The sequence below is a fragment of the Grammomys surdaster genome, unplaced genomic scaffold (genome assembly GCF_004785775.1).
Source record: "Grammomys surdaster isolate TR1022 unplaced genomic scaffold, NIH_TR_1.0 169, whole genome shotgun sequence".
NCBI classification, from domain to species: domain Eukaryota; kingdom Metazoa; phylum Chordata; class Mammalia; order Rodentia; family Muridae; genus Grammomys; species Grammomys surdaster.
The window spans coordinates 6,253,626-6,263,625 of record NW_021604617.1 but is presented as its reverse complement, the minus strand read 5'-3'; the positions used below and the strand labels follow the sequence as shown (position 1 = coordinate 6,263,625).

General features: G+C 46.0%; 1 protein-coding gene across 2 annotated transcripts in view; it reads right to left on the bottom strand.

Moving 5' to 3' along the window:
* Positions 1-10,000, bottom strand: part of Daam2 (dishevelled associated activator of morphogenesis 2) — a 119,128-nt gene that overhangs the window by 50,513 nt on the left and 58,615 nt on the right. The gene's annotated exons all lie outside the window — the stretch shown is intronic.

The window sequence follows — 10,000 nt, the reverse complement described above, 5'->3', positions numbered from 1 at the left end:
CAGGCTCCTTTCACCCAGAGTTATTCAACTGTCTTCATCACGCTTGCAGGTGCTTCCTGACAGAGACATTTCCCCATTCCCTTTCTCTATCCCTGGAGAAATGAAGAGGATAGTAGTCACAACATGTGACCTTCAGGTGGCCAAGCTGAAGGTTCTTATCTCAAGATTTCCATTCCTGTGGTAAAAATATCTTAGGAGCTCTCTGACCCCTGGAGGATCAACGTCCACCAAAGTTCATTGATCTGAAGCACGTCAGGGTCTAGAAGTAGTGCTTTTAAAGGCAATGGGTATGTGTGTGTAGAGGGGAGAAGTCAAGTGTTAAAAGAAACTCTGAACTAACGATAGGGCACAGCTCCTGATTCATTGGACTTCAGAGAAGTAGAAGATGGAAAAAGCCTTCCTGTTGAAGTAATTATTTAAAACGGTCTCTGGCTCATGCTGACTATCTAAGCTATGGCAGCTCTGCCTAGCTCAGCCGCCATGTTCCATGGCCAGAGGCCACGTGTGTGCCACAGCTAGAACCGGCCAGCCAGAAACACCAGCCCTGCCACCCACGAGACACTAGCGAGGGAGATGACTCTGCCAATCTTCCATGCTGTCTCTGCAAGGCTGGGCATTGCCCAGACCATCCCGCCATCCATGTAGGCCCAGTAGAAAGATGAGACTTTAATGCTTAAAGATTAATCAAAGGCTTATATATTTGGCAATGATCAGTAACAAGATGCCCATGCAATCAGAAGTGTAACCCAATACCCAACCTAGATATACCAACTACCTTTGACTGCTATAGACATGTGAACATCCACCTCCATCTTCTCTCTCTCTCTCTCTCTCTCTCTCTCTCTCTCTCTCTCTCTCTCTCCTCTCCTAGCTCCTCTTCTTCCTTTTCCTATTCCTCTCCTATCTCCTCCCATCTTAGCTCCTCCTACACCTTCCCAACTCTTTCCTATTCTCTTGTGCTCAGACATGTTGCAAGTAACACAAAATATCCACAAGACAATGTCTCACCCATCCGTCTTGAAGAAGGCCATTACCTTCACCCTCTGGGAAATTAAACCTCAGGTCAAATGAGGCTACCCTTTGAGATGATGTTGACTATATATTTGGGGAAGTCTGGTCACATGTGCTTTTTATACCTACCAAGAAGATGGGCCAGTGCTTTGGCTAGAAACTAGAACTGGTGGGTTGGAGCAGAAAAGGTTAACTCATTGGCTTGACACTGGGAAAGCCTCACCCAGGAATGCCAGCCTGAGGAGGAGCACTGGCCCCCACCATGGTTAAAGCACCCTAGACTGTTTAAACCATCAGCACACAGACCTCTTTAGGGTAGATCCACCCTCCACACCCTGGTTCCTAACACACTTCAGGTGTCCTGAGTGGGTTTAACAAGGAGACTAACAAGATTTACACACTCAGTTCTGCCCAGATCATCTTGCCACTCTGTGCACACAGTGCTTCATTTTCTAAACAGAAATGCAGGATTTGTTTGTTTGTGTGTGTGTGTGTGTGTGTGTGTGTGTGTGTGTGTGTGCATGCGCAAGCATATATGCACATATCACGAGGCACATGTAGAAGTCAGAAGAACACATGTCAGTTCTTTCCTTCCAAGGCTAGAAGTCACATTGTCAGGCTTGATGGCAATCCCCTTCACCTGCTAAGCCATATGCCCAATCTTTCTGTTTAACTTGGTGGCGGTTGCTAAGAGACTTTCGCGTCTTGGTACTTAGCTGTTTCTTGATTATTAACATATGAAGATGTACCAGTGGCTGTCACTACATCACTGTTGAAAACGCTGACAGAGACAAGTCCTGAAGTCCCAATGACCCAACAGCCACATCTGCAGATGCCAGTGAACTCTTTACCCATCCTTGGGGTCATGGCATTCAGCTAGCTCTGTCCCCGTCCCATGCAGCTCTTCATCTCTAGTTCTCCTTCCTACACAGCCATGGGAGAGATTTTCTCCCATGCCCAGGGGAGCTTAAGATACACTAACACTGAAGCATTCCTTTGAATCAAGCTTTAGAAGAGCAACAAGATAAACATGGCACCTGTGAACCCTAGAACCTTCTAGAGAATAGCACTTTGCTCCCAGACTCCTTTGCCAACTCTCATTTAAGTTACAACCCACTTTAACTGCCATTCTAGAACCTTCTTTTTTATGGATCCCATTTTTATCTTTCTCTATAGATCTTGTGATATGCTTTTAATAGGTTCAGACAAGCCTTAAATAAAATAGGCTACAAGAGCCAGGTAATACACCGGTTCTTTTCTTGATTAAACACTGGCTTTCATACATATTTGAGGCACCTTGAAGACAGAGGCTGCATCTCCTGCCTCTCTGGAACCTTCACTTCTATAGGTAATTAAATACTTGTACTAAGTTGGGGCTCAATCCATTGGTCTAAATCAACTCAGAAATGACCTGTGTTTGCACAAAATAAAGATAGAGAACTTTACTAAGCAGCCAGGAGATACCCATTGAAATCACTCAGTACTAGCAGTTGACAAGCAATTGGGAACTTTTACCATGAATAAGAGGAGAGTTGTAGGGGATGGAATGGGGGAATCCAAAGCAATGGTGGGAAAGGCTTCAGATGAGGGAAGAGGGATGTCTGGGAATTTTTCATGAGATTTGGCAGCTGATGACCAAGATAGATGATGTTTGTTACGCTCTCATTGCTGAGACAAAAATACTTGACAAAGATAGCTTAAGGGAGTTTGCAGGCATGTTCTCTTATGGTAGAAAGGACACAGAGGCAGGAGTGGGTGGCAGTTGGTCACATCACATCTGTAGTCATCATGGAGGAGGGTGCGATGAATACAAGCTCGCAACTGTGTTCTTCTTTTTTATGCAGCCTGGGACTACAGCCTGTGGAACAGAGATGGCTCTTCCACCTCAGTTAGCCCAATGTAGATAACCCCTCACAGACAAGCCCAGAGATTTGCCTCTTTGCTAATTCTAGACAATGTCAATTTTACAGTCAATATTAAACATCAGAGTGAGTGAGATGCCTAGTGTCCCGTGTCAGGCTTTGTCAGGCTTCAAATCTGAAGGCAGATGGGGTTGAGGGTAACCATGGAGACTATGAAGTTGGTCTCTTTTGGTTCATCAGTCTTGTGAGTGCAAGGGGAGCTGGTGAGCAAGACATCTCTGGGTTGGGTGCTAAGCATATAAAGAAACTTCCAGAAGTTGAAGAAATGAGGCTAAGCTAGTAGCCTGACAGAACTCTAGGAGGGTCAGACTGATGTCTAGGAGGACTTGTGGTCCGTTATTCTTGCCTTCCACCTCTTACCTTCCTGTACCTGGAGTCTTCCTCAGCCTTTTCTCCTGTTCTGCTCCTACCAGACCATGACAAATTAGGGATATGGGTCAGGTGACCCACAGTGGTACAGGTTTACACTAGCTGTTCACAGCCACTACTGCTGTGGGTGGCCATTTTCCTTGTCATAGCCTTTATCATATGTGACATTTCTTCCCAGTGTGGGGAGCTAGGCCCAGTGAGGCTTCTCTGCTTTCTTAGCTCCAGCCTCTTGCTGGCAGAGCCAGGAGCAGAGACCTGGAAGCCAGGCAACCTGGGCTTTGACTCTTGGCTGCTGGTGACCTTAAAGATATCTATCTCCTAGCTCAGAGCCCAGGTGCCTCATCCGAGATGCTGACATAATAGTGCCTTTCCCTGGGTGTTCTTTGAGGAGTAAACAAGGCCATAGATGTAAAAATGCTGGGAGTACCTGGGTGCTCAGTAGGTGAGGTCAACATGGCTGCTGGGTTTTGGTCTCAGGGTCACTACAGATAAGACTGGTCCTTCCCAGAGGCACATTCCTTCAATGGGTCTCTGGGCATATTTAGGCCCAGGCTTAGAACAACTGCCTGACAGAATTCGGGAGTCACTCAGTTTTATCTTCAGAAACCAAAAAAAAAAAAAAAAAAGGAGACTGAGGAACTGGCCTTTTCCTGCACTCTGAACTCATTAGTTAGAGAAGGAAATGAAGAGTCGTTGGGGGGTTGGGTGACAGAAGGGCTAATGACCCTGACTTGATCATTATATAAAATGGACATATATTGACACACGGCCTGTGCCCCACAGGCATGCATAACGATTACACAGTGATTAAAATCAGGGATGGAGGCTGGGAAGATGGCTTAGATGGTGAAGTTCTTCTTGTCTTCCAAGCATTAGGGCCTGAGTTCAGTCCCTAGAATCTATGTGAAAAATTGTCAGACAGAATTGTGTGTGTGTGTGTGTGTGTGTGTGTGTGTGTGTGATCCTAGAGCTGGGACTTTAGAAACAGGAGGGTCCCAGGGATTTGTTAGTTTACTGGCCAGTGGGTGTATCCTATTTAGTAAATTCCAGGCCAGAGAGAGACTGTATATCCAAAAGGTTAGGAAGGCAGATGAACAATACATGAGGCTTCTACACACATGCTTGTACACACACACACGCACACACACTACATAAATAACACAGATAGTGCCAGGAATACAGCTCAGTGATAGGATGCTTACCTATCTAGCATGCTTGCATACCTAGTATACAAGAGACATGGTTCAATTATCAATCGTGCAGCCGAAACCAATCAATTAATCATCAACCAATCAATCAAAATTTAAAAAGAAAAAGAAAGCAAAGCAGAACCCAGTGACTGGCTGTGGGCAAGGAGGAGGGAGGGGAAGTGACCAGAGCATCTTGTCATTGTCAAGCTCCTTTAAGAAGAGGAGCAGAATTAATTATCTCACGGGGGATAGCAGGAAGCAAGAACAGAAGGAAACCCAGCAGACTTGAGCTCAGGCCAGAGGGGCTGAACCTGACCCACTTTTCTCTCCACAGAAGCCTCCCCAGTGCTGCAGCCCCTTCCTGTCGGGACACAGAGCCACAAGATCAACACCGGTTATGAGCTGTAAGCACCCTGAAAGAGACTTATCCTCACAGAGCCTCCATACTCTGAGATTGGGGCTGGCCCCAGCTCCGTCTCTATACTTCCGGGTCAACAGTCATGGTATTTCATAGTGCTCCTTTCTGAGACTTAGTGTCCTCCAATGTAACAGCTGCCTTTGACTGAAGATCTCCCAGGACTCCACCACTCCAACCTTTCCCATTATCTGGCTCAATCCCTTCTCAAAGATTTCCCAAGGGCTTCCCTCAGCCCACTCTGAGGATCCCAGCTCCCCACATTCCACCCCAAGCCAGGCAGGAAGGACTTCCTATCTCTTGATTCTGTTCCCGTTTGGTCTCCTCTAACCCTCACCCCAAAGCCATGACCCTTCCCCACACCACACTGCACAGCTCGCATCCTAGAACAGTAAAGCCTCCATCAGCAGTGCATACTTCTTGATCTTAACTAAAGACAGAATAATGCTAATACTTCTAATTTAACAGTATAAAAGGCACTGGGATAGATCGTCATTTTATACCCATGAAGACCTTAGATCGATGGTGTCATTTTAAAGAAGTAATTAAGAGGCTAGGAAAAATGAGTAAGTTGAAAAAAAATGCTTGCTGTGCATGCAGAAGAACCTAAGTCCAGCTTCCCAGAACCCACACGGGAAGCCATTCATGGCTGCCTGAACATATGTACATACATTCCAACATTGGGGAGAGCGAGACAGGTAGATCCCTGGCACTCACTGGGCAACAGCCCAGTCAAATTGGTAAAAAAACAAGTTGGGGAGCTCTTAAAGAATATCATTCTAGGTTGACCTCTGGCTTCTAACAAGCAGATACATATGTGTGCACAGACATCTGCACACATGCCTGTACCCCACACCCCTATACACACACAAGAAACGATTAAGGAACAAACAGCCACAAAACTGTGGCTCCACAAGAGTCGGTCAGATCATCACATCATCATACAGCCAGTTGACAGCACAGGAATATGATCTGTGATAAGCCCCTGAGTTGACAGCACAGGAATATGATCTGTGATAAGCCCCTGAGTTGACAGCACAGGGATATGATCTGTGATAAGCCCCTGAGTTGACAACACAGGTATATGGTCTGTGATAAGCCCCCGAGCCTCGGTGTTCCTGTCCAATGTCCTAAGTCAGGATCAGTTCAGGATTTCTCAAGTATTCTACAGATCTGGAATCTCTAGCCATACTTTTGTGTTTCCTGTAAGTTGTACTGGTGGCACTGAGATCTTGGGCACAGTGAACTTGGAATAAGTCAAATGGGGTGGGAGGCGAGTGGGTAGAGAAGGAAACATGGGAGGGATGATTAACACTGAGAACCCCTTGGAAGAGTGATATGGAAACTGGCTATCATAGAAGCTATGTGTATATACATACATATGTACAGACAGACAGACAGACACAGAGACAGACAGAGATATTAAGTAGGGTTAGTCTATAAAAAGTTTATTATTCCACTAGACCCTGCAGGCTAACAAGTAAAGAAGCGGTTACCTCTTCTGGAATTGTTAGCTGGTGAGGTCCGATAGACTCCCTGCCTCCCCCTCAAATATTACGGGACGTTATCAGCGCTCTTGGTTACCCTCTAGAAATTGACAGTAAGACCTTATCATTGAGGACACTGTACACTTAGGCCATAGAACATGGAGAAATCCAACTGGTACTGACCTGAAGATTCACCCTTACAGGCTTGCTGTCATAGTACCGGAAGGTGCTAACCAGGCTACTAGAGGAAAAGAACCCTGTGAGCCACGATAGCTGGCCTAGGAAGATGTTCACACTGGTCCAATTGTAACACGAACATCATAGTATTGTAAATTATGTTATCAAGTAAGTTGCTATGTTGCTGGGTCAACAATGCTTAGCTGCCCAGAGACCCTGCTAGGACTCACAAGGTCGTGTCCTGAACTCCATTCACGTCCAGCGGTCTTGTTGTGAAGGCAACACTGAGCCACGAGCCCCCTTTAGTTCATGAGAACAATGCTTCAGCTTTACCTCCACATCCCTGCATGATACAACACAATGAACATGCGCTACCAGCTCAGTCTCCTCGCCTTCATATGTTCTGCATGCAAGCTGTACTGAGTCACATGGTATAAGGAACCCAGGCTTGAACTCAGAGGCCTCAGGCCAGCTCTATGCCCTCTGACTTTGTGACTGGCATTGTGAACCTGGGTAGAGCTAGGGAGGGAACACTTTGGGAACTAATCAGGCTCTTTTCAGAGCAAGCCTGGCCTAGAACCCAGCTGAGTGTGCACACATGGTCCCTCTCTGGATCTTTCCTGGGTCTTTCCTGTCACTCAATGCCTTCCTATATTCCAGCTTGTCACTCTCAGCATCTTGGCATCTAGAGAAGGCCCTATGTGTAGACCGGGGCCTGACTGGACACAAATCTTACATAGCAGGTAGAGTCTACCTTCTTGGAGGCAGAGTAGGGTAGAGAGGGCAGGGACCAAAAGACAGGGATAACACGTGCTCTATCTACTAGATGATAAATGGTATACACAGAGTGAACCTTCACTCTCCCTCAGCCTGTTCACACAATTTCATCTGTCAACCAATTCATTCATTCTTTCTAACAAAGTATGTGCGTGTAGAGTGTACGGAGATGTTATACGGGTGTGTATGTGTGGGCGGTAAATGTTCATTTAAAGTGTAGATGAATGGTGTGTGTGTGTAAAGTGCATGTAGATAACATATGTAGATAGTGCATGTGGGTGGTACCTTAGATCTGTATGTGTATACGTCCTGTGAGTAAACGGTACATGTGCATATGTGTGGTTTGTATAGATAGTACATGTAAATGTGTCGTGCACATCTGTGGGGTGTGTGTGTGTGTGTATGGCATATGTATGAGTGGATGTCATATGTGTCCATGTGTGGCATGGCATGACATGGTATACATGCATGTGTACTGTGTGTAGATGGTGTATGTGTAGTGTGTATAAGTGGTATACGTGCATATGTGGTGGCTGTAGATAGTAGACATGCATGTATGTGTAGAGAGCAGATGTGTGATATGTGTAGACAGCACATGCACATGTGAGATGTGCGTGTGTGTAGATGGGATGAATATGCATGGTATATTCTTGAAGATTGTCTATGTGTGCAGTTGTATGTGTTTAGACGGTTCGTGTATATGTATGATGTGGGGGTATATATGGGTACATAGAGAAAGTCTGTAGATCTACGTGCATATGTGTTTAGTTTTATACATGTGTATATATGTGGTATATATTAAAGATAATTTATATAGATTATGGTATATGTGTATAGATATAGGTGTGAAAAAGTGTGCATGTAGGTGGAATACAGGCACGTGCAGTATGTATGTTGAGATGACACGTGGGACCATGATGGCCCAGGGTTATGGAGGAAGCTTTAACCCCAAATACCTTGAACATGAGGACAGCAGGAGTCCGCTACCTCCCACTTCCCAGCCTGGCACCAGAAAGCCGGCTTCCTCACCATCAACCCTAGTAAGAATGTATTATCCTGACAGTTATCAGGGTTCACTACTTGTTTGACCTTGTTCCCTCTATCCCCCGCCCTACAGCCCCTGAGTATGTAGATAAAACACCTTCCAACACCCCTTCCCTGGCTAATGGTACATGGCCACACAGACCTTGGCCCAGAGACCTGGCCACCTTGTCAGGGGCATAAATACCCCTTCCCCTTCCCCCAGTAAGTGAACCAGTTTTCTGAAGCTCTTCCCAAGTGTGTTCATTGCCTGGGCACTCATCAAAGACCAAGATCCTGCACTGCATTCACCCTCGCCTAGATAAGCTTCCCTCCCTCCAATCCGGCTTGGTGGCCAACTGGCCTGGCTACCCCAAGAGGGACGTGAACATGGGCAGCAGTGACGTGTGTGTGTGTGTTTTGCGTAAATGGCGTACATGTACATGTTGTACATGGAAAGATGACATATGCGTGTTTGTGGAATGTAAATGTTATATGTTCATGGGTGGAATGTATGAGTAGAGAATAAATGTGCGTGTGTGGGACACATGTTTAGGTGGCACGTGTGTGTGGTATGTGTATGTAGATGGTGTAGATATCTGTATAGGTAGGATTTGTATGTCTGTGTAAAGAGTACACATGTGTGATTTGTGTCTGTATATAAGCTGTATTATACACTGAGTTTTGTATGTGTGTTTGTGTGAATGTTTAGGAGTACGTGTGATTTGTACATATGGCGTGTCAGCGTAATTGATACCAATCAGTGCATGATGTGCCGTATCTGCGCTATGGTATATATGCATGGGTACTGCTTGTGTGGTATATTTCGGGTAGGATGTATGCATGCGCTGCTATATGTGTTCCTCTTCAAGAAGCACACCATGACTGCTTTGAGTTTCAAGTCTAAGCAGGAAAAGACTAGTGAGCTCCCAGCAACATGAGCAGAGGGGCCATTCATTTCCCTGAAGAGTGGCACCATGCCATCTTCTCAGCAGTTCACCCACAGCCTGGAAAGAGATGCCCAGGCATCATATTTAGGAACTGTGATTATGGGGAACAAGGAGTCTTTACTGCAGCTTCCCATGAGCCACATGACGTCCTGGGAGCAGAGACCACTGAGTGGGTGCTGTTATGGCAGTGGGTCAGGGTCTGAGTTCAGCCATCTAGTGCATCTGCCCGAAACTGAGGGACATCGGGATGCGTGACTGAGTGAAACCAGTAGTAATGCCCAGAGGAGGACTCATTCCTGTCACATGATATCTGATCCTGCATGGCTTCAGTTTGACTGTGGAGTGTGTGTGTGTGTGTGTGTGTGTGTGTGTGTAGTGTATCTGTGTGAGTGATGTGTGTGTATAGTGTATCTGAATGAGTGTGGTATGTATGTGTGGGGGTATCTGTGTAAATGGTGTGTGTGTGTGAGTGGTGTGTGTGTGAGTGGTGTGTGTGTGTGTGTGTGGTGTATGTGTATGTGTGGTGTACCTGTGTGAGTGTGGTGTGTGTGGTATATCTGTGTGAGTGATATGTGTGAATAGTGTGTGTGTAAGTGATGTGTGTGTATGTGTGTGTGTGTATGTGTGTGGTGTATCTGTGTGAGTGGTGTGTGTGTGCATGTGTGGTATACCTGTGTGAGTG